Source organism: Parasteatoda tepidariorum, chromosome 4 (assembly GCF_043381705.1).
Source record: "Parasteatoda tepidariorum isolate YZ-2023 chromosome 4, CAS_Ptep_4.0, whole genome shotgun sequence".
NCBI lineage: Eukaryota > Metazoa > Arthropoda > Arachnida > Araneae > Theridiidae > Parasteatoda > Parasteatoda tepidariorum.
The window spans coordinates 54204810-54228366 of record NC_092207.1 but is presented as its reverse complement, the minus strand read 5'-3'; the positions used below and the strand labels follow the sequence as shown (position 1 = coordinate 54228366).

Below are 23557 nucleotides of genomic sequence, written 5' to 3'. Positions count from 1 at the left end.
ATTATACTGAAACTATTTCTTAAATTCTAAAATTTCGTTCCTTGATGACATTCCAGATGGGATTTTTTGACGTTTTTAAACAAGTGTTTCCCTTTAAAAAAAATCTCAAAAACTAAAAATATCCAAAAAGATAGCATTAATTAAAAGTATCCTGTTAAGAGATCAAGTTCATAAAATATATTTTATTATACAAAAATAACAAAGAATACAGTGAAAAGCAACTAAAAAAAAAGCTAGTTTTTCAGAGGAAAACATAGAGATAATGTGACAGTAGGAAAAAAATCTAATTACATATAAAAGAAAAGCAAAGTCAATTTTCTTAGATCAAATTAGCGAATTATAAAAAAAATAAAAAAATATGTACAGATTAAGTCCATCATCGATCAGGTAATTTCATCGAAAACCTACTGAGAGCAGGAAAATATTATGTAATATTTTTAAGAAAATATTTCTGGGGAAAAATTAGCGACTAAAAACATAATACAGTCAAACAAAAAAAATAGAATATAAAAAATAACATTATTAAACAAAATGCTTACAAAAAGATAAAACTGCTGTGAAGTGATGATTTACAAAACTTCCTTATAACAATTTAGAACAATGAAAATTATATTTAAATAGTACATTAAATGCAGCTCACGCAAAAAAATTAAATTATGCTTTTGCTGCACGGTGGATGTTTTAGCTACTTATTGCACAATATTTAAAATACCATTTTTCTTTTTAACTTCTTAAGTTTTATCGCTACTGTTAAAGTTAAATAGAAAGTATGGTAGAAGATTCCATTTAATTATAGCAAATATACGCGTTCCAGTCTAATATTATTTAAATAAAGGACTAAATGTAAAAATAAAGATTAGTAAGAAGAAACGTTAAATGTAATATTGGCAGAGCTGGAATAGGCTATAACGCTACAATAATACGCACTTAAAGAAACGGTGTAATAAACTAGGTTTGACGAAGAAAATAAGACAAAGAAAATAAGACAAAGATAACTGAGGCGTCTTGGGAAAGGTAAATATCTTGATGGGCATTGAACAGTACAAATCAAATAATTTCTTAGTTAATCAAACAATCTTTTAAACTGGAACTAATGAAAGATAATTTTTTTCCCCTTTATATAGCGGTATTTTTTTGAAAAATTAATGAACCCTCAAAAGATTTTTTCAGACATTAGAAAATCAATTGCTTAACATAAAACCCAATTTTAAGATTTATTGATAAAATAATGAAAAAAATTCATTCACACTTAATGTTTCTGAATTAATTTTTCGTTTTTTCGAATGTTTTCTTCGTTTCGAGAGTTTTTTTCGTTTTGTCCCTTTACACCTGCTAATCGTCCGGATGATCTTTTAGGGTTCCATGACTGAAAAAAATTGGGAACCGTTGATATAAAAAAAGTTTCGAAAAAAAAGTTTTGAAAAAAAAAAAAAATTCGAAAAAGAGTAGTGTTGGTCTTAAAACAAAATGCATTTCTCATGCATAAGAAGAAAACAAAATCCATTTTATTTGATAGAATGATCAATTCCACACTAAGTACACAATTACGTTTAAAAAATATATAACATCGCGGCAAGAAGTAGTTAATTTTTCGGGCTCACATCAAAATCGAATTGTATATTAAAAAATTCATTTTGATCGCCTTTACTTACTCTTTAAAAGCTTCCTACAACACATCTCAGATGTCGTCTACTACAAATACCTCTTCCATCATTTTTCAGAAAGAAAACCTCTAAACTCAACTCTTCCTTCAAATTGACCACAGTTATCCCAGTCCACCCCATATTGGACACATCCCCATGGTTGCGTGATTCCCATATAATTTTTTGCTCAGATAGTTTCGGTAGTGTATTTGCTCGATGTGGGGCGGATGTTCGATCAGGGCGTATCAATCATTCCAAAATGGATGGGCAGGGATAGAGTGCACCTAGGGCGTGGACATTTATTTATACACTTTTTTTTTTACTTTTTAGGTGAATTCGTGCTCTATTTATCACATTAGAGGTGAATTTTTCCTTCTTCTTCTTCAATTTGATGAATTCATTCGAGTCATATTTATTTCCATTATTTTTTGACAATCTGTATCTGCTATAAGTGTTCAGAATTTCATCGTTGTGAATTATGGCGAAGTGAGCAGACGATTCATAGAATAAATGGGCTGCAGAAAATTATTTTTTATATCCGTATCTCTATCAGTTTAGTAAGTCCAAAAAAAAAGTAAAGAATTTAAATTCTTTTTATTGAATATTAATTACATTAATTTGAATATTCCTTTTACTGATAAGATTGAAAGTAGATTTTAATGACACAAGAGTTGTATTAACCCTGAACGGTACTCAGAAATAAAGGGGTTATAAACATAGTATGGCACAAAAAACAGTATGGAAAAAATATGAGTAAGTAAATATAATAAGAGAATGTAATATCATTTAGTACAGTGTTTCCCAAACTTATGACTTTTGTGTACCCTTTGCAAATTTTTCGTAACGCTGTGTACCGCTAATAAAAAACTTTTGCACAAAAAATAAGAATCCCAACTGGCTGTTAACACTACTAATTATTAAGTGTTAACTCTACAAAAAATAGTCAATAGAAATATATGTAACAGCAAATTTTCATGGCTAGCTTTGTTTTTAATTTTTTTTTTTTTTTAAATTTTAGTTCGTTGCAAGATAATTCGCATGAGAACGCATACCCCCACTAAACTGTCCCCGTACCACTGGGGGTACGCGTACCACACTTTGGGAAACACTGATTTAGTAGGACGCATCGGGGTAGTGGAATCTGTATCTACCCGCATATTCTGAGGGGTGCATATGTATAAGAAAAAATGGGAAAATAATTTATTTAAAGATTCTGTCAAGCGAAAGACTTTCAGAAAAATTTGCACAGATGTTTCCACGCAATTTCAAAAAAGTAAAAATTAAAAATTGTACGGTTAAACGTTTTCAACAATTTGAGCACTATATACTGTCAATTTAAATGAAAAAAAAAAATAATGTGAATGATTCTTACTTAGAACTTAAAAACATAAATACCCCGAAATCACAGTTTACAAGCAATATATCTTAAGAAACAGTAGTAGACGTAACTACGTGGAAATCTACTAGGATCCTTAAACACGCAAAATTTTTGTTATTAACAATAGAACTGTTAAAAAAAAGTTAGCTACTATTCATTTAGGTTTTAAAATATATCCAATTATTTTAGAAACAAAAGCACATATTTATTTTTTCACCATAAGTTACTATTTTGTCATTTTTATATATATTTTTTATCTTGCGATAATTCCAATGATTTGGATTAAATGTTTTTTACTAGTTTTATGTTTTAAAACACTCTCAACTGATGCTATCGTGTCAGCCAATAAAGTAAAATCATCACTAATAATGGCCACATTGTAAGGTTGAAAAGTATCTTGTTAGATTTGTAGTTAAAATTCTAATAGTTTGTCAAAAAATGATAGTTGTGTATTTTCATCCAAAACGGAGTTATAAATAGTACAACATATATTAGTATCTCTCTATACTAAAAAATTGTAATTAATCGTAATTAAAAAATCGTAAGGGCCGCCGTTGCTTTGAATGTTTAACTTAACGTTGCATTTTGATTTGCTATATAAAAACTATTAAACTAAGAAACTAGATGTTACTAAGATGCGTAGAAAAATGTGCAGAGCTTACAATGGAATAAAAAGCATTCGATTATTAGTTTAGGAATCGTTAGCTAATAAACTTGAAGAAAAAAATGTCATGCGAGCAGCTCAGAAGGCCTTAGGTATTATACAAAGCTGGAAAGACTATTTTTGATAGGGCTTTTTTTTTTTAAATGGAAATTTAGATTGGTTCAAAAGTTACTGCAATTTTAAGAGCTCTTTTAAGCATTTTTTCTTATTGCTGCTTTACGTTGCGTTTTATTTTGCGGCAAAAAAATAAATATAAATAAATAAATAAAATAAAAAAAACTATTAAGATTTAGAAGCTTGAAATTACGAAGGTGCGTGAAAAAATGTACAATGAGTTCGTTGAAATAAAAAAAAAAATTTACGATTCAATTATTAGTTCTAGAATTATTAACGTTGGAAAGAAGAAAAAAAATTGTTGACCGATCTATAGCTTTCATAAATGTCACTACAGAGTTGAAATATGACATGCTGACCATTTTAAATTATAAAATTAATGAGTTTTTTTTTTCTTTTTCGAAATTCCAATTCGAAAGTTTTTGGAATTTTAATTGCTTTTTTGCAATTTTTTTCTTCAAATAACAATTATATAATATAAGTTCGCCCTTGAATTAATGTCAAAAGTAACAACAAAAAAAACAGGAATTTAAATTAAAAAAAATAAGAGAGAGATTAGATGTTGCCACACACAAATCTTAACATTTACATCGAAATTTTTAAAAAATTTCAATACTGAAGGGAGATAAAATATTTTTTAATGCGAACTATTATATGATACAAGGTTATCGTTAGATATTGTTAAAAAGTAAAATTACTTCTCATTTATGACTTCTTTTTCTGTCCTACATTCTGTGTGAAGTTGAATTTTTTTTTTCTTCAAGTAGAGTTGATTGTTTTTTAAATTCTTACGATTGACATATTTATAAAATCTTTATTTATCTACATTTATGGGAAAAAAATAAAATTACTTCTCATATAAGTATTTCAGGTGCATTTCTAAGTTAAAATGTTTATTCAAGTACAGTCGATTGTTTGTCAAATACAGGTATGCTTCCATTTCGTTTCAATTAACAATTTAATAAAATGTGCTGCCATAAAGTTATAATCATTTTATATTTTATAAGAAAAATGATCTTTATTTATCGATTTTTAAGAAAGAGAAGAAAAAACAATGATGAATGAGAAGCAATCACGGGGGCTGGTGAGCAGAGCGAACAGGGGGCTCAGCCCCCTAATTAAATAAAAAGCAAACCATGAACTTTTAGACTTAATATTTGGGGGAAAAAACCTAGGAGAATTTATTCCAATTAAATTTTTATTGTTACATTTTTCCAAAATTGAGTCTCCATTATTATACATTATTGATGAAAATACTAGGTATCAATATTCTGAATTTATACTCAAATTCGTAACCCAAAACAATAACTATAGGTGAAAATAAAACATATGGGAAGAAAAAATATTATTTTTAAGACAAATGGGTAATAACTCCATTTAAAATTTAAACTACTTTCGTCAAGTACAAGTAGTTAAACTATCAAGGTTATAAACGAACGTCATACTGACAAGATTTTCGAAAATTTAAAACAAAACGTCTTAACTAATAAAACAACGAGCTCTTCATCGATATAATTCCCAAATGTAGCGATTCTACTTAACTATTAATTACTTTACGTCAAGACATACGAGTGGAATATCAATAACCTCGCCCGAATAACAGTAGAACAACTTAATTACGAACGTCAAAAATCAGCGAAGTGCTGTCTTCATGACCTTCAAGGCGTGGTTGGAATAAAATCAGTCAAGTTACGCAGCACAAGATTGGGTCCAGACTGCTTTTGGTCAGCAAACTGACCTGTCCTTTAGAAAAATGGATTAGTCTTGCAGATCAAAGAGGAAAAGATTCGTTTTAAAAAAAATAGAAGAGATTACCTTGACACAAGACACGTATCGAATTGAGTACAGGGCCGTGTTTTTGCGAAACGCTTATAGAAAGTGTTCTTCTGACATGTAAGAGAAATTGAGAAAGGGTGTTCGGAACAGGTAAGAAGCCTTGTCATTCATCTCGAGATATTTTAATTGAGAGTAAAGAATTACACATGACTGCGTGATGGCAATGGGACGTAGGATGAAATGAAAGTTATAGATGAGGTTATTATGTCAAACGTTTGAATTTTTTTTATTTTTAAATCATATAAATAACAATTTATTACCAAACTAAAACGATTAAAACTTTCAAAATATTTTCAAGTAAAACTATTTCATTCTTAATTGATTTCTGTAAAAAAATAAAAGTTATTATACTCATTTAGTTCTACCACAGTATATTATTTCCCCTATATTGGAAGGATTTTTTTCTCAATTTGACTTAATTCTTCAATGGAAACATAGAAAAGTTTTACAATTATCATAGAAATACCAATGCACATTGTAAAAAAGCAGTTTTTTGCACTAATTGTATCACTATAAACAATAAGTAAAACTTAAAACACATGACCTTCGAATGAGAAAACGAAAAAAAAGAAGAAAAAATTAAACATGCATCATGCATGATCCACACACGCTTTGTAGAATAAATATGAAGTCTTAAGAACATGTTCTTTTTTAAACTCAAGTCAAGGCTAAAATTGGAACATTGTAGTATTTAACTTTGGCCATGTTTGTTGTTATTTGGCCATATTGATTTATTGCCCATTTTTGTTGCTCGACCATTAATTTTTGTTTACAAAAATAACTTTTCTTGTATCACACAGAGTATACTCTTAAGGTCCAAAAAGTATTTGTCAGTAGATTAGGCTTATAATAAACATGAGGTAACTACAACAATAATGTTAATAAACAAATTTATTAAAAATCTATCAGGTTTTTCCAAATTTAATTTTTTAAATCTATAAATGAGACAAAGAACAACACATTCAAAACTTTAAAGATGATAGACTTATAATAGATAACAAGTAGCAACGGCACTCATGTTAATCAGCAGCATTGTGATTACTTCATCACGTATTTTTTACCTCTTTTAATTTACCTATTACTCAGTTGGGTACTCGCACTTCAAGAAGATCACGGATACCCATACATATAACATATGACTTCAACGTCAGCTGATCGTTTATAAGCAAAATAGCTTGTTAAAGTCGAGCTCAGTTTCTCCATATAAATTAGAATGTTAATAAAAGGGAGGGAAGTTTATTAAATACAACGCCGTATCGCATATCGAATTTGTGGAAATATGATTCTTTCACGTCTGCGTCTTTTCCTTAAAATAGATTTTTCTATTTGTTTGTGTTTTTTATAGTAACCGTGACACATTTTTACTTTGTGTACCTGGCAGCTTTGATCCATAATAAGATTATGTCCTGCATGGCTTCATGCTTGTCTTTTGTGTTAAATAAGAAATATATAGTGAAAGAATTGAAATCTTTATGAAAGAATATAGAATGTGTATTTTAAGTGAATTGATACTTGACGGGCTTGGCTTACTCAAAATAGAATGGAAAGAACAGTTGGTAACGAAAACAAATGCCACGTTTCAACTACACGTCAGGATCGAGATACCAGAACTACGTCACTTGCAGGTATCATATTAAGCACTTTTACTTTGTTAACTTCCATTTTATTTCTTAAAGTTTATCTATTTATGTAAGCTATAAGTTAATTCTATCATCTTGATATCTGCCAGTTTTAGGCTTCGAACATTTACGGTTAAAGAGATAGATCCAGTTTATTATTAATACTAACTGGCCAAAATTAATAATAACCGCTTATCTAGGTCAAAGTGAGAAATAAAAAGAGGAGATTTCCGTATCGTGATCTGTGCAGAATAACTTCCGGGCAGCGGCCTGCGAGAGATCAAAAAAAAAAAAAAATTCACAGAAAGGGACCAAGTTGTAAGGTATAACTCGTAGCTACCCCCTGGCAAACAACTGTAAAAAAAAAAAAANATTTTTTAAAAAAAAAAAAAAAAAAAAAAAACTGTTTAAAATTAATTTGGGGATTTGGCGAATGTAGTTGGCGTGGCAGATCACGATACAGAACAGAAATATATTCCCAATAAAAATGCAAAAGAATGACAGCGACCGAACTTCATTGGTTATTATTAGTAATAACCGGTTAATGTGATAAATTTGCTTATTCGATTTACCGCCTTATTCGATTAATATTGACTAGTTAGTATTAATAATAACTGACTATTCTTACTCACCATAATATATATATACACATATGATGTTACTTGATGCTCTTTTTTTAAAAGTTGCAACTCTCAATCAACATGATTTTCATGCTCGCGTGATGAGAAAAAAAAAAGAATATTGAAATGAAAGGCTTCAAAGTCATTCTGTGGTTGATTTCTAAATTTTTCTAAATTCTGTGATTCCAGCATCCCTACAAGCATATTTAATACGAATCTTTCACTTCTATCCCAATATAATTTTTTAAAACTATTTATGAGACAAAGAACACATTCCACATTGAGTTCATATGCCCAACCTCTAAAGAGAAATATTTCAGATGAAACGAGACGGAAATAAGAAGCATCTAAAGTCCTCAAATCCCATTCCAACAAGACCATAACAATAAATATCGCCAAGATATATGGCTGCAAGAGTTTTCACAGAGATTGGCCCCAAAGAATTCCCGTAGGGCCAGAAAACGAATTTATTAAACGTCCTAAAAATACCCGCCCTTTCTCTCCTTATGTTTAAAAAAAATTGCAACAAGAAGATCAAGATTACACTCTGCCGTTAGAATGGTCCAAATACATAAAACACACGACGTTATATGTAACAAATAGATGTAGTATGTTTCTTTTATTCGAAAAACTAGAATGACGGATAAAGAAAAAGTAATGCTATACTAGGATTTGACAGGTTAAGGATTACTGATTTTTAAATTTAAAAAAAAAATTATATATATATATCATGTGGATAATTTATAAGCATATAACTTGAAACCAATTCCGAAAGTGTTAATGTTTAAATTTAAAGAGATATCAAGAACAATCATAGAAAATCCACAATATATTCTTTAATGAAAATAGATTGTTGGTATTTTTATGAAATGTGAAAGTATTTTCCGAGAAGATTAACATTTCAAGCATATCGTAATTAAAATAAGAGAAGTGCACGCTCTATTTTTGCGTACTCAGAGTTACTAGCATATGATGTTTTAGCCCCCTTCCACAATAGCCAAGTTTTTCATACTTATTGAATATTATTATAATTTGAAACCCAAATTATGACAATAAAAAATAAATGTAAAGCAATTTAATTTCTAACATATCGAATATTTGCTACATATATACCATCCGAAGTAAGAGAAGTTTGTAATTGCATACATTTATCAAAAAATGCTGTAAAATTTACATAAGGAACATGAAGATTTATGCCAGATTAAAATATAACCTTTAATTCATAAAAAAAAAATTAGTCATAAAATTAATATTGATCTTAATTTTTTAAATTTAAAGTTGAACTGAATTTAAAGTTACATTTAAACAGGGAAGTGCTATTTCTTTCTGTTTGTAATCTCAAATTTTTACCATACTAAGCAATTTATTTTAACTTCATTTATTTTTTACAACATGGCAATTATTAATGGCATAGCATTTTCATAAAATTTATTTTTTGACAGTAAAAACTATCTCTCATAATTGTTTGTCCTTTTTAAAAACACCAAAAGATTTTTATTCAAATTCTGGCGCTTCGATGAGATAATTTTTTTCTGAATAAACTAAACGTTTTGTTCAAATCACCATGAATCATCCATGAACTTACAAATGAAACTTTTGTGTAAAACTAGAAAAATAAAACGTCAAGTGTATTATTATCCGCAATAACACAAGGTTTAACCATTTAAAAGAAAAGGTAAACATTTCTCTGATAAAAGTAAGCTCGTTTAATAACCAACAGCGATTTTCAACAAAAGCTCATAAACTCAACCAACCTCGAAAGAAATAGAGTTCGAAATTTCATAGTTCATAAAATATTATGTATCCAGAGAAGAGCAGCTCATTTAAGAGCAATTACGCGAACACAGAGTTGGTGCAAAATAACGTATCTAACGTCGCAAACTACAAACAACTTGTGTCAGTGGAGAACATTAGATTTGAGCTGAAATTACGGTTATCTGATGAAGATACCGTAAATGGAGCTTTAATTAAACGACAGAGAACATCTGACTTTAAGGTTGGTTGCATAATGGTATTCAAACTAGTGACGTCATTACATTCTAGGAATCGCAGGAGGGGGCGATCAATGTAAACCCACTTTTCACTATGGTATGCAGAAAATGAACATAGAATACAGTGTATACGACGGAATGAAAATAATAGAACTTGGAATTAATAGCACAACTAATTATATTCAGTAAGAATACTTAGATTACCTAAGAATTAACGGAGTGGTTCTGTTTTTAAAAATTCAATGTATCAGCTTTGAAATAGATCGACGCAACCAGGAAAACGGACCTTTCACAAATTATTTTATTGTAAAAATGGACCCTTCACAAAATATTTTACCTTAAAAGCAAACTTTTCACACTATTTTTCATCTTAAAATTGAAACTTTCCCAAAATTCTGCTGAAAAACGGAATCGACGAAGCATTTAAAACTTCAACTCATTGAAAGGCAGGTTTACCGTGTTCTTCATATAAACAGGATCTAATTTTACCACATTTTCAAAATCAAGATTCTCGGAGAAAAGAGCCCGATTCTATAGTTATTTTCAATTCAAAAATGAGAACCAGCATAGTATATATATACTTTTTAAACGAAACTACATGCCATTTTATGACTAAAGACACCAATTTCAGTTCAGCGGGTTTAGTAGTTATTTTGTAATTAATATATAAAATCGCTCGATTAGCCAGGCCACATAAAACACAGTTTTCCTATCTCGGCTAATGACGTCAGAATGCAGGATCAATACGACTACCATCACCTTCCGATACAGTGAAAGCACGTGGCTGGACCTAGTAGAACATTCATAAAAATTCTAACTCTAAGCACTTACAAAAAGTATTGTTTTATGCCACGTTGCAATAGCTTAATATTCAACACACCATATAAAATATTTTTAGTGTACCAAAAGGAGAAAAATAACAAGAATGGTGCAAAACCATCAACCGTGATAACAATAAAATAAAAAAAAAGTGCACTTCTGAAATTTAATTATTTTGCTGCAAAGAACATTTTACAGTAGTTAGTAATATTTTTATTTTACAAGTCTTCAACTCAGTAATATTTTTAAAAAAAAGAGAAAGCGAAGAATAATGCGTTGTTTCCTTTTCTGGTATTTACAACATAGTAGCAAACCATACTAGCGCGTTGTGTAAACACTAAACATACCATCACTTTACAATACGTTACAATACAATATACAATAATCGGTCTTTTGAACGGTACATAATACCATACTATCATGTTTACATGTAGTATGTTTAGTGTTAATTACATAATACCATACTATCATGTTTTGCCTAAGGAACATTTGTTATAATAGTCAATGTCTAGATATCTGCCTGAAGGTAACAATGTCTCGTATGATTTCATATTTCTTATTTTTTCTAAAGACGCCGGACACTGTACATAATTTCCAACTTTGCCGGTAATATAGATGAGATGTAAGAAACAAAATCGTTTTCTAACTCATCTTTACTATATAGTACTTACTTGATGTTACCAGTTTACAAAAATGTTGCCAATTTAAAAATAAAAATTTAGTATTATTTAAACAGCAGAGCGAGAAACAAAAATTAAAATGGTTAAATGGCTTTTGGATCTTAAATCTATAACTGTTTTGATAAATTAGCAATTTTAAACAATGCACAGTGCAAGAAAAAAAACCCAACCTGAATAACTTTTGATCTAATGATGATCGGATCTTCACGTTTGAAAACTCAATCTTAATGGCTCGAGGGGGTGATCTCAAATATGCTGATTAATAAGTGCAAACGATATTTTAAGTTACGAAATCAGGCACAAAAACGTACTTTCTCTGACCCCCAAAACGTAGAGGGTAGCCGCAATCTGAGAAATATGATCCCAATAGTTTGGTCAAAAGAGCACTCCAAAGTTTTGATCCCTTAATGTTAATTTTACTTTTTGCGTGTATCTCGAGAACCTTTTAAGCGAATTAAAAAATTTTTACACTCAATTTCAAAATTCGTTAAGCCAAAGATAATTCCATGCAAAAAATAGCGCTTAGTAGATATTTTCAATTTTTTATTATTTTATTTAAGAATGGGGAAAAAATTGAATCGTATGTTATACAATTTTTTACATCATTTTAAAGAATATAATTTTACAATGCAAAAATGCAAAATTTTGAGCAAATTCAGTTGAATAGTTCCTGAAAAATTAAAAAAAAAGTCAGAATCAGTCAAATTCACTCAATTTCAAAAAAGTCAGATATTTAAAATTCAATATTTCAGGAACTATTGAACCGACTTTGCTCAAAATTTTGTATTTTTGCATAGTAAAATTATATTCTTTAAAATGACGTAAAAATTTGAATACCTTACAATTCAATTTTAAAAGTTATTTTTTTACATGAAATTATCTTTAGATAAACGAATTTTATGATTGCGTACAAATTTTTTTTTAATTCTCTTGAAAAACTCTCGAATACGCAAAAAATAAAATTAACATTAAAGGGTCCAAACTTTTGAGCACTCTCCTGACCAAACTATGGGAACCATATTTTCCAGATTGCTGCTACCCTCTACATTTTGATGGTCAGAAGTTCGAGTTCGCTAGAAAAAAGGTATGTTTACTCAGAGAAAGTACGTTTTTGTGCCTGATTTCGTAACTTTAAATATCGTCTGCACTTATTAATTAGCATACTTCAATTAACGTTCTTAAGCCATTAAGATTAAGTCTAAGAATGTGAGGATTCGAACATTAGATTAAAAGTTATTCAGGGAGATCCTTTTTTTTTTTTTTGGCGCATTAGTAATAATAGAGTAAATTCCGATTCCACAGATTTAAATAGTCCCCCTTTCCTAAATTTTCCATTAGTTCGATTAATTAGAATATTAACAAAACATTCCATATAATTCATTTATTTATTTATAGATTTATTTTAATTATTAAATACGTCAGGCTATGTAAAAAAATCTTTAAATAGCATGGTAACATGAACAGATTTGTAAGTCTACAATTCTTAAATTTTATTCACAAATTAAATGGTTTCAGAAGCACAAAAATAAAAACTCTCCACAGAATGGATAAAAAGAACGCAATATCGAAACCAATTCAGATGTTGGGGCTCAGGGCACTACTCATTTTGACACGACTATCCTTCAATATGTTGCCCAAATGCTGCAACAACTCTGGGAAAATTGAATATAAACAAAAACGAATCCTTCAGGACAATAAACACTTCAGGAAACAATAAAAAACGGGAATCGGGAGGCGAACAGAAGCCAAGTCATTCATGTTTGTTGTGCTACGTGAATTCAGTTAGCTCGCTAAGGTGCACTAACACACAGAACGCAGTTGTAAGGGGGGCAAAAAAACAGAGAAATAAAACAAGCAATGGAGGAATTGGGAACTTTCTTTCTTCGTCTAAATCTATTATTTTTGTCTCAGAAAAAAAAAGAGAGAAAAAAATTCCCGATAATGTTGGATGTCTGAAGGCTGTTGGGGACCTCTTTCTTTGGGACATAAAAAAAAAGCACTAACACAGATGGACATACGAAAGATGACGAAAAAAGAAAGGAAAAGAATAAAAAGAAAAGCGATGCGGCCCATTGACACAAAAGTATTGGATCGGTTGTTGGAAAAAGGAAGAAAAAAAAGAAGAAAAAGAAAGAAAGAGAGAAAAAATAAAAAAGATGCAGGGTCAAAGGCTGAAATAAATTGTCAGAGAATGTGATGTTTCTCTCTTTTCTATGTCTTGAACGTCCATTCATTTGGGAGTAGGTGATAAAATAAGCTAGGCTTTTATCGCCAACAGTGCCAAATGTAATGTACTATGTAGTAAAGGAAATATTTTTCTTTGCTGTGTCACTTTGTCAAAGAGACAAGATGGAGATTAATAAATATCGATTATTTTGATTTCAAAGTTACTTTTGATGCATTAAAAAAAAAAAATACTCTACAGGAGAAATATATTGGTGAAATTAAAAGGAAACAAAACTATTTAACCATACAAATCTATTAAAAAAGAAGAAAAAAAAGAGCAGGAATTTACTCATGAAGCCATTTAGGGTTGCTCTTAAATGGCCGTTGCATAAATTTACGCCTTTTTTGAGCCAAATAATATATTAATTTTAAAAAAATTATAAGTTTGTAACAGTTAAACATCAATGTTAGGTTGAGTTTTGCTATTTGAGTTTTGTTTGAGTTAAACATCAATGTTAGGTTGAGTTAAGCCCATTTTTAGTCAACGCCATTTATACTAATTATAAGATGTCAATATTTTATTTTATAACCGTCGTTGAACAGCAGAACCAATTTTTAGAGTTTACGACTAAATATGTTCACCTCCACAGCCTTGCAATTCTGAACCCGATTCAGAAGACAAGAGAACTGCTGTATCAAGTATTGGGAGAAATTTGACGTCGTGAAGGACTTTTTAAAGGAACTAACCCGCATTTGCGTTACATGGATAGGAAAACCACTAAAATCTCCCAAGGTAAGCCTGACGACAAGGGGACTCAAATTCATGATCCGTCTACCACTGAGGATATTTTACTTCAGCACTGTGATCAGTGCGAGACGGGTGCGGAATTCGCATGGACCACCCATTGCTGGGATTTGAACCCGTTTCATCCCCATAGGAAGGCTTCATCTTTCAATTTTTTGAAATATAATTATTTACTTTTGCTAGCGAAAAATTCGTTTGCAAGTGGCAGCAGTTGTTCTGCTTTAAGTGCACTATACGTCGAAGCAATAATTTGTTATCTGAAAGACCCTTTCATACCGAATTCAATAGAGTAATGCATACACGAGGAAAGATTGGAGGGAGGAGGAAATACTGGTGTTCTGCTATGACGTCGACGGAGGACAGCAAGACTTCCTATAGGTTTTTATATATATATATACACACACACAGCACAAAACTTGATTCAGGTGGTTTTAAAGAATTTTTCTTTTTAAAAAAAATCGAAACCTGGCGGTAAGATTAGATTATGAAGTTTTTCAAAAATTTATTGATGTATTATTGTTACTTTTGATCAAAAAAAAAAAAAAATAAATAAATAAAAAAAATAAAGAAAGAAAGAGGGAACTATATTTTTTGCAGGCCTATCTAACCGCACAATTTAATAGTTGCTTTAATAATGTTATTTCGTAACACATTCGTACTTATCTCTAAAATAATAACTGCTTCAATAAAACATTGAGTGAGAATTTTAGAATTTTTTTTTTTCCTTTAAAAATTATTATTATTATTATTTTTTTTCTGAAAATAATTGAAGGTTTCAAGTAACATTTAAGTAATTTACAACCTTTAAAGTTTAAACGTTTCTCTTTTTGACACTTCACTGAATCTCTATACTTATGGTTATATATTTGAAGATATAGAACATAAAATTTCGAATTTTATTTCTTTAATGAGGTTACGTTAAACTCACGTTACACATCACCACTATTTGAACGAGGAAAGTGTCGTGTAATTCTGATAATTACGTTAGGCAAAATAAAACTCAAACAGCCTGAATAATTTTTAAAAAAAATCATATTTTTTAATTACTACGAGTGAACTATATATAGTAAGGCTAACACTAATATATTTCATTTATGTTTACCCTTAATATAAAATCTCAAACAAAAACGTTTTATTCATAAAAAAAAAATTAATAAACACGCAGTGTTTCGATGAATTATGATTTACATCCCATGAGTGGAAAAGAAACATTTTAAAAATACAGCTTTTAAAAAAAATGTGCGAAGAATTAAAGATTATGTCTCCTTTCGTTTCCTTAGTCATAAACTACCATTTAGCAAAATTTATAAATACTCTGCATTTAAACTGTAATGCGAATTCTGCTTCCGGCTCGCACCGACCTTAGTGCTGACATAAAATATTCTCAGTGATAGACTAGACTGATCATGGGACAAAATCCCCTTGCCGTAAGGCTAACCGTGGGAGATTTTCGCTCTCCACGTAACACAAATAATGATTAATTTCATCAGAAAATCCTCCACGTAGGCTAGTTTAATACGGGAGATCTAGGAGTTCTCTTGTCCCCTGGGCTGGGTTTAAAATTACAAAGCTTCGGAGTTGAATATTGATAGTAATAAATTTATAATTGAGTTGGTTGATTAACGCCGGTTACAAAGGTTTTAAAAAAAATCTTGGCGTTTTAATATATTGCCAAAAAGAAGTTCTTTAAGGTTGTGATAGATAATATGCTGTGAAATGAATTTTGATCCTCTGGAAACAACATAAGACAATCATTTGATACTTTTAACTTCCATAGTTCTTCAGAATCCTTCGCGTCTTAGAAAATGAAGTATTTAAAAAAATTAAAGTAAAGCATAAAAAAAATTAAATTTTTTTTTAAAGGTTGCTTTAACTGTTTTCTACCAGATAAAAAATAGTAGAGATGCAGACCTCGAACTTTGGTACAATGAGTATTAAGATACATTGTTGATAGTAAGGTAAGTGGACACTCAAAATTAAGTATGTACTTACTATAAAATACTTATAAAAATAGGGATGGTATAAGGAGTTATAAGGAATATCATTTGTAGCAGAATCTAGAAAGCTAAAACTAATTATCTTATTTTCTTTTTTAACCGTCGTTGAACAGTCAACCCAATTAAGGGTTTACGACTACCAATGTTCAAATCGATAGTTTTGTAATTTTGAACCAAATCCAGAAAACAAGGAAACTTCTGGATCAAGTGTTGAGAGAATTTCGCCTTCGTGGTGGAACTAGCCCGCATTTGCGTTTCATGGAGAGGAAAACAACGAAAAACTCCCACGGTTAGCCTGACGAAAAGGAGACTCTAAACCTCATCGTTGGGATTCGAATTCGGATCACCTCATTGGGAGGCGAGCGTTCTATCCCCTAAGTCAACCAATTTTTATTATAAATACACATTTTAAAAAAGATTTACATCTAAAAAAATCAATAGATATTATCTCGATGTTAAAAAGATTCGTTAGAGCAACCACCCTGATTTAGGAGTTCAACTTAATGTTATATTTTGATTTTTAAAAAAAGTAAAAGATTAGATGTTTCCAGACATAAATCTTAACATTTGTAATGAAATTTTGAATAATATAAAAGGCTATAAAGATAAATAGATATAAAGATAGATAAACACTGCTATATATATATATAAAGTTATAGTTACATGTTGTTAACTAGTAAAATTATTTCTCATTCATTACTTTTTATTGTGTCCACGCATTCTATTTTCCTAAGTTTAAAAAAAAAAATTTTTTTTCAAATAGCAGGGGTCTGTCCAGACATTTTGTGAAAGGTCCGTTTTTGTAAAATTGTGAAAAAATTACGCGTAATTTGTGAATATAAAATAAGCGTTAAGTTACATTCTTTCAACCAGGGTCCGCTTTTGTGAATTTGTGCAAATAGGGTTCATTATTGAAAAAAACCTTTTTCAAGGAGTTTTTAAATTGTAAGCACTAATTTCTAGTCATGACTTCACATTAAACATAACTTGAAATATTATCATGGGTCTGTCCAGACATTTTGTGAAGGGTCCGTTTTTGTAAAATTGTGAAAAAATGACTCATAATTTGTGAATATAAAATAAACGTTAAGTCACATTCTTTCAACCAGGGTCCGCTTTTGTGAATTTGTGCAAATAGGGTCCATTATTGCAAAAAAAAACTTTTTCAAGGAGTTTTTAAATTGTAAAGACATACAAGATTATACTCAACACTGTAAAATTATAATTTAAAAAATTCTTTTCAATTGCTGCTACTAAATTAGCGATGCAACATATAAATATTTGGTATTTAGCCTATACTGTTGAACGCAGAATATTCATTTCGGACGAATAAAGGAAGAAGCGTCTGCCGAAGACAAAATTTAGTTCGTTTACATCTGTCTTTCTCCCTCCCCCCCCCTACCTTCCTAGAAGGGTTTTTTCGATTAACAGAACAATAATGAAGATAAACAAATTAACAAATTTGTGAAGGGTCCGATTAAAAGATAAATTATTTTGTGAAGGGTCCGTTTTTATGAACAGATATTTTGTGAAGGGTCCGTTAACGGACCCACATTTCTTCTAAACAGACCCCTGAATAGATTTGTATATTTTTAAAATTCAATCCTTTTATGTTGTTAAGATTAACAAAAGTAATAAAGTCTAATTGTATATTTTATAAACAAAAACTATTTTTTATAGATTTTAAGGATAAAAAAACTAAGATGAATGAGAAGCATTTATTGGGGCTGGTTACCGGAGCTAAGAGGAGGCGGGGCCACCTAGTTAAGATAAAAAAATACTTAATTTCTTCCTAAATAACATCCATAAATCAATCGGAAAATGGATTGAAAAAAACTTGAAGACAACATTTACATTTCGATAAAATTGCTACCAACAACAAAGAGTAAGCGCACGTTTGAATAAGCAATTTCAAATTTGCTTTCGAAAGAAGAGATGGAATAGGCAACTAAGTATTCTCATTAAATAAGAAACAAATTCGAGCTTTTATACTTAACCTCACCGAAAAAGCAATCGTTCGAGCGTAAAACAAGTTACAGCGAGCATTTTCTTAAAGGGTATGCCTCCTTGATGAAAACATTTTCCCCACTCATTTCCGTTAGGAGGGATTAGTTAAGATATTTTTTCCCTTTCTCATTCACCGCCAGGATCTTCTCCATACTTAAATGCTCCACTAGTACTTAAAGAACAGCAACAGAGATAACTAAGTACGTTGAACAAACACATTTCCCGGATTATTTCATTGCAGAGCGAGTGCTTGTTTTTGTAAGAAGTACTTGTTCTCTTATCCGTTCGGTACAATAGCTTCTCGTTTCACTTAGCCATTTTGTTTTGTTGCTCAACGATTTATTTTCGCTGTGGCCTCTCATTTTTAGAATGGTTCTTCCTTTTTTTCTTCCCGTTGTAGAACGCACATAAATAATAACTAAAAATAAAGAGGTAAAAAAGGGAAACGGTAACAAAGCCCTTCCGTTTGCCCTTAAGCAAGATACCCGCAATAGAAATAGATATTTCTTTTTAGTCTTTACTTGTTACAATAGCTTGAGTATTCTTTCGCCATTTTTTTTTCTCATTATTATTTCTATTTTTCTCTTTTTCCTAATGCTTAGGCTGAAGATTCAGCTAAGTAAGTTTTTAGTGAAAGGCTTCAAAAGTTTTCACTTCTTCCTATTATGTTAGATCACTTTTTCCCCCCTTTCTTCTTTCAAATTTCTTTTTCAATAGAACGTCTTGTTTTCGAATTTCTAAAAAAAGTTGTTCAAGTGAAATTTCTAAGCGAAATAGAAGGAAGTTTTTTTTTTATATTGTCCTTATTTTATTATTTTTAGGATTTCTTTCTTTCTTACCTCATTTTTTTAAATTTAAAAAAAAACCTGTTTTATTTATAGTTCTATTTACTTTTCGTTTCTGTCTTTCTCTCTTTTGTAGCTTCGTGACACAATGTCATTACAAGATATCTTTACAAAGACGAAACGGAAGGAGAAACTTTACTTCAGAGTTCTTAGGTAATTCCTTCACATTTTTATTCGTTAACTATCCATTCTATAATATTTATTTTACAACCATCGTTGAACAGCCGACCCAATTTTTGGGTTTACGACTATTAATGTTCAACTCCGTAGCTTTGTAATTTTGAAACCAATTAAAAAGACTAGGGAACCAAATATCAGGAGAAATGTGCCTTCGTGGAGAACTTTCTGATGGAACTAACCCACATTAGCGTTACGTGGAGAGGTAAACGAAGAAAACCTCCCACGTTTAGTCTGGCGCCAAGGGGACTCCAACCCATGATACGCCTACCACTGAGGATATTTTTCACTGCGTTCGGTGCAAGCCGGGTGTGGAATTCGTATCGACCAGCAGTCGCTGAGATTCGAGCCCAGTTCACATCATTGGAAGGCGAACGCTTTATCCCATGAGCCACCATGGCTCATAATAATATTTATTTAATGAAAACCAATCGAATTCCAAAACTGAAAATGGCAGAATTGAAGTTGTTTCGATTATTTTTATCCTATTAATTATAATTTTGCGCTCATTTGCGGCACGTAGTAACTACTAATTTTTTTTTAGTTGTAATCTACAAAATTAAAGGTAAGCTAACCCAGTTTTACTTAAAGAACAATTATTTTTTTAAATAAAATATAAGAAAAAGAACTTGTGGTTTTAAATGAGATCTCCGAAAAAAATGAATTTGTGCTTTGTGCATCAGTTGATAAAACCATGGAAGTTTTAGGTAATAAAGCAGTTTGATTGAAGAGTAAATCCAGACTGTGTTATGGAATAATTTTAACAAAATTTATTTTTTAAAAAAAATTGAAAAGCTGAAAAAAGCTTAAAAACCACTCGCAATAACGTCTATCTCCATTTCTTCCAGCTAAAACAATAAGTTGGCAAAATACAGCCTAGAAATCCTTAGGATCCAATGATTTATTAAGACCACAATAATGAAATCATTCAGGATATGCTAGAAGGCTTGGGGCAATATAATTAATTGTAGTCACATTTCCAAATTTCTGACGAGAGCGTTATTGGTGAAAACAACAAGATAACTACATATCGGTTATAAAATGAAGTGTATAACATTTTTATTCGGTGGCATTCCGGAAACTTGAAAAGTTCATACATAACAACATTCCAAAAGGACAAAAAATATCACTAGAGGAAAAGGGTGACATGTTCCAACATTAGCCTAAGCCCTTCATCTCTGTTATAACTTCACCTTTTCAATATAATTCTCACAAAAAAAGTTTCAATGCAAAAAATAAAAATGATAGTTTTAATTGAATAGAATGGCAAGCTAAATACGCCTAACAGCTAATTAAATTTATAATTTAGGTAGGAAAATAATATGATTTAAAAATCATTTAATCGAGCAATTCACAGGCATGATAGCAAAATACGACATGACATGCACGTAAAATTCCTCGAGGGCAAAAGAAAGTATAAGAATTTAATTCATAAAAAAAAAAAAAAAAATAGTCTTCCAATATGAGCCGTGATGGATCAGGGGATAGAGCGTTCGCCCTCCAATGAGATAAACCGGGTTCGAAGCCCAGCGATGGCTGATAACCACGAATTTCGCATATGGCTTGCCCCGACCACAATGCTGACGCAAAATATTCTCAGTGGTAGACGAATTATGGGTGAGAGTCCCCTTGCCGTCACGCTAACCATGAGAGGCTTTCGGAGGTAACGAAAATGCGGGTTAGTTCTATCAAAAAGTCCTCCACGAAGGCAAATTTCTCCCAATATTTGATCCAAGAGTTCCCTAGTCTTCTGGATTGGGTTCAAAATTAGAATGCTACGGAGTTGTACAATAGTAGACGTAAACCCCAAAATTGGGTCGGCTGTTCAACGACGGCAATAAAATAAAATAAAATTTCCCAATATTTTTCCATCGTTGTAAACTCAACCAATGTAATTGATTTTTATCATTATTTTACCTAAATGCATTCTTGAATGCAACTTTTTTTTTAACGTTCTGCATTCTTATGTTCATAAAAGTAAATACCTAACTGTTATCGCAGCTGCCGTCCAAAGGGAGTAATTTATCATCCTGTCTTCAGAAATGTATCGACGTAAAAAATTCGCTACCACCTAGTTTCATCTTTCGCACACACGATGTTCAGTGATTTATATATATTTCAGAATATGACACTGTTAGCTGAACGACTCAGAATGAAAAGATTTACAGGTTCAATTGAGCAAACAGAGCTTGAGGCACGCATTTTATATAAAGAAAATAAAAATAATAATAAATTTTTGACAACACAAAATTGATAGGGAGACATCGAATTTATAAAACTGCATACAAAGTAAGCAATTCTATACTATGCGTCTAGATTATAAATAAGAAAAATATTAAAAAAAAGTGAGGACCGCTATATAACATAATTCACTGCTTCTTCTTTATAAACAGATGAATATGTACCATATTTACTTTCATCAAATATAAGGTTTAGGGCAGTTCAATCCTTTCGTTTCAAAAGTAGCAAAATATATAACAAATTTTAAAGAAGATGCTAAAAACCAGCTCTTATTCAGGCATTTGAATATTAAAAAAATATGGTATTTTGAATTATAATAAAGAATTTTAAAAATATTATTGGAAATAGAAAAAGCTATGTTTGGTAAAAAAAAATTAAAGGCTATGGTATGCAGTGTTTTAGATTATCTGGTGTACAGATCTAAAGGAAATAATAGAATGAGCATAAAATATGCAAACGCTATTTTTAAATCACATATTTTGAGCCGCGATGGTTCAGCGGATAAAGTGTTCGCTTCCCTCCGAAGTGACGTGGGTTCGAATTCCAGCGGTGTTTGGTTGAATTCTGACGTAAAATATCCTCTGAGATAGACAGATCGTGGGATAGAATCCCCTTGCCGTCGGGCTAATCATGGGATATTCTCATGGTTTTCCTCATCAAGTAACGCAAAAGCGGGTTAGTTCCATCAAAAAATCCGCCACAAAGGCTAGTTTGTTCCAATGCTTGATGCAGGAATCCCCTTGTCTTCTGGGTTGGGTTTTAAATGTCAAGGCTATGGAGTTGAACATATATAGTCGTAAACTCAAAATTAGGTCGGCTGTCCCAACACCGGTTATAAAAAATAAAAAATCACGTATTTTATTAATAAAAAAAGAAGAAGAAAAATCTATCGTAAAAGTATGCTATTTTTAGAAAAATCAATATTTCCAGCTTTTTAAAATTCTTTGACAGGTTCTTCTAATTTGACAGGTTGATTGAATACAGAATCAATTTATATATTACACCACGCTTGTTTTATTTAAGAATGGGTTCATTATGCAAAATTCTTGTGCCACCATTTTGAAAAAAATAAAAACATAATATGGAATAAACATTTGAAAATTTTTAATGGTAGATTTACCTTATTTTTTCTCGTTAAAAACAGATTTATTCGTGCTAATGAGTAAGTTTGCTTTTAGTTGGGCGACGGAATGTTTTTCACGGTAAGATAATCAGGATAAAACGTAAAAATTATTTATCAATGGAGTAAAAAAATGGCATCGTAAAAATAATCTTTTAATTGGTACAAACCTAAAGCATATTTAATAAAGAAATCAACATGTAAATAATGCAAATAATAAGTGTTTTCTCTTTAAACTATTTTTATGTTTAACTAAACAGAACATGTCAACACTAAACTGAACTCAAAGTAGAACCTACATCTTTTCCTGCAACTCAAACTGGTTTTATACATGATGATTAATAAAGAAAAGTAAATAGATGAGAAAAATATATAGATTTTTGCTGATTGTGTCAATAGTTAAATTGCGTTTCCGTTTGTTGGCGTCTATATTTTAATGAACTTACAAAGAAATGAAGATTAAAGCAGCAATGTTTATTAATCATTACTATTTTATGATTAAAAATATGATTTATTTAAACTTAAAAAAAAAAAGAAGAAGAATAGAGTTGCAGTTTGAACTTTTAAAAGGATTACAATATTTGTTGATTGTCCTTTCTTTTTTGCTGTGCAATAAGCCAATATTGAATTAAAAAATCTCGAGGAATTTCAAGCCTCTGAAGAAATTGTGCATCGTTCTTGTTAAAGTATGTTTTTTGTTGATAAGCTTTCTTGCTCATTAACTCTTTGTGTCTGTTTGGCATGCATTTGTTAAAGTCAACGTTTTTAACATCAAATCGAAAAAAAATTTCTTAAGAGCATTTTTTTCTTCATCTTAAAAAAATTATTTAAAAAT

General features: G+C 30.5%; 1 protein-coding gene across 4 annotated transcripts in view; it reads right to left on the bottom strand.

The window, feature by feature from the left end:
• Window positions 1-23557, bottom strand: part of LOC107452086 (leishmanolysin-like peptidase, invadolysin) — a 180460-nt gene that overhangs the window by 34593 nt on the left and 122310 nt on the right. The gene's annotated exons all lie outside the window — the stretch shown is intronic.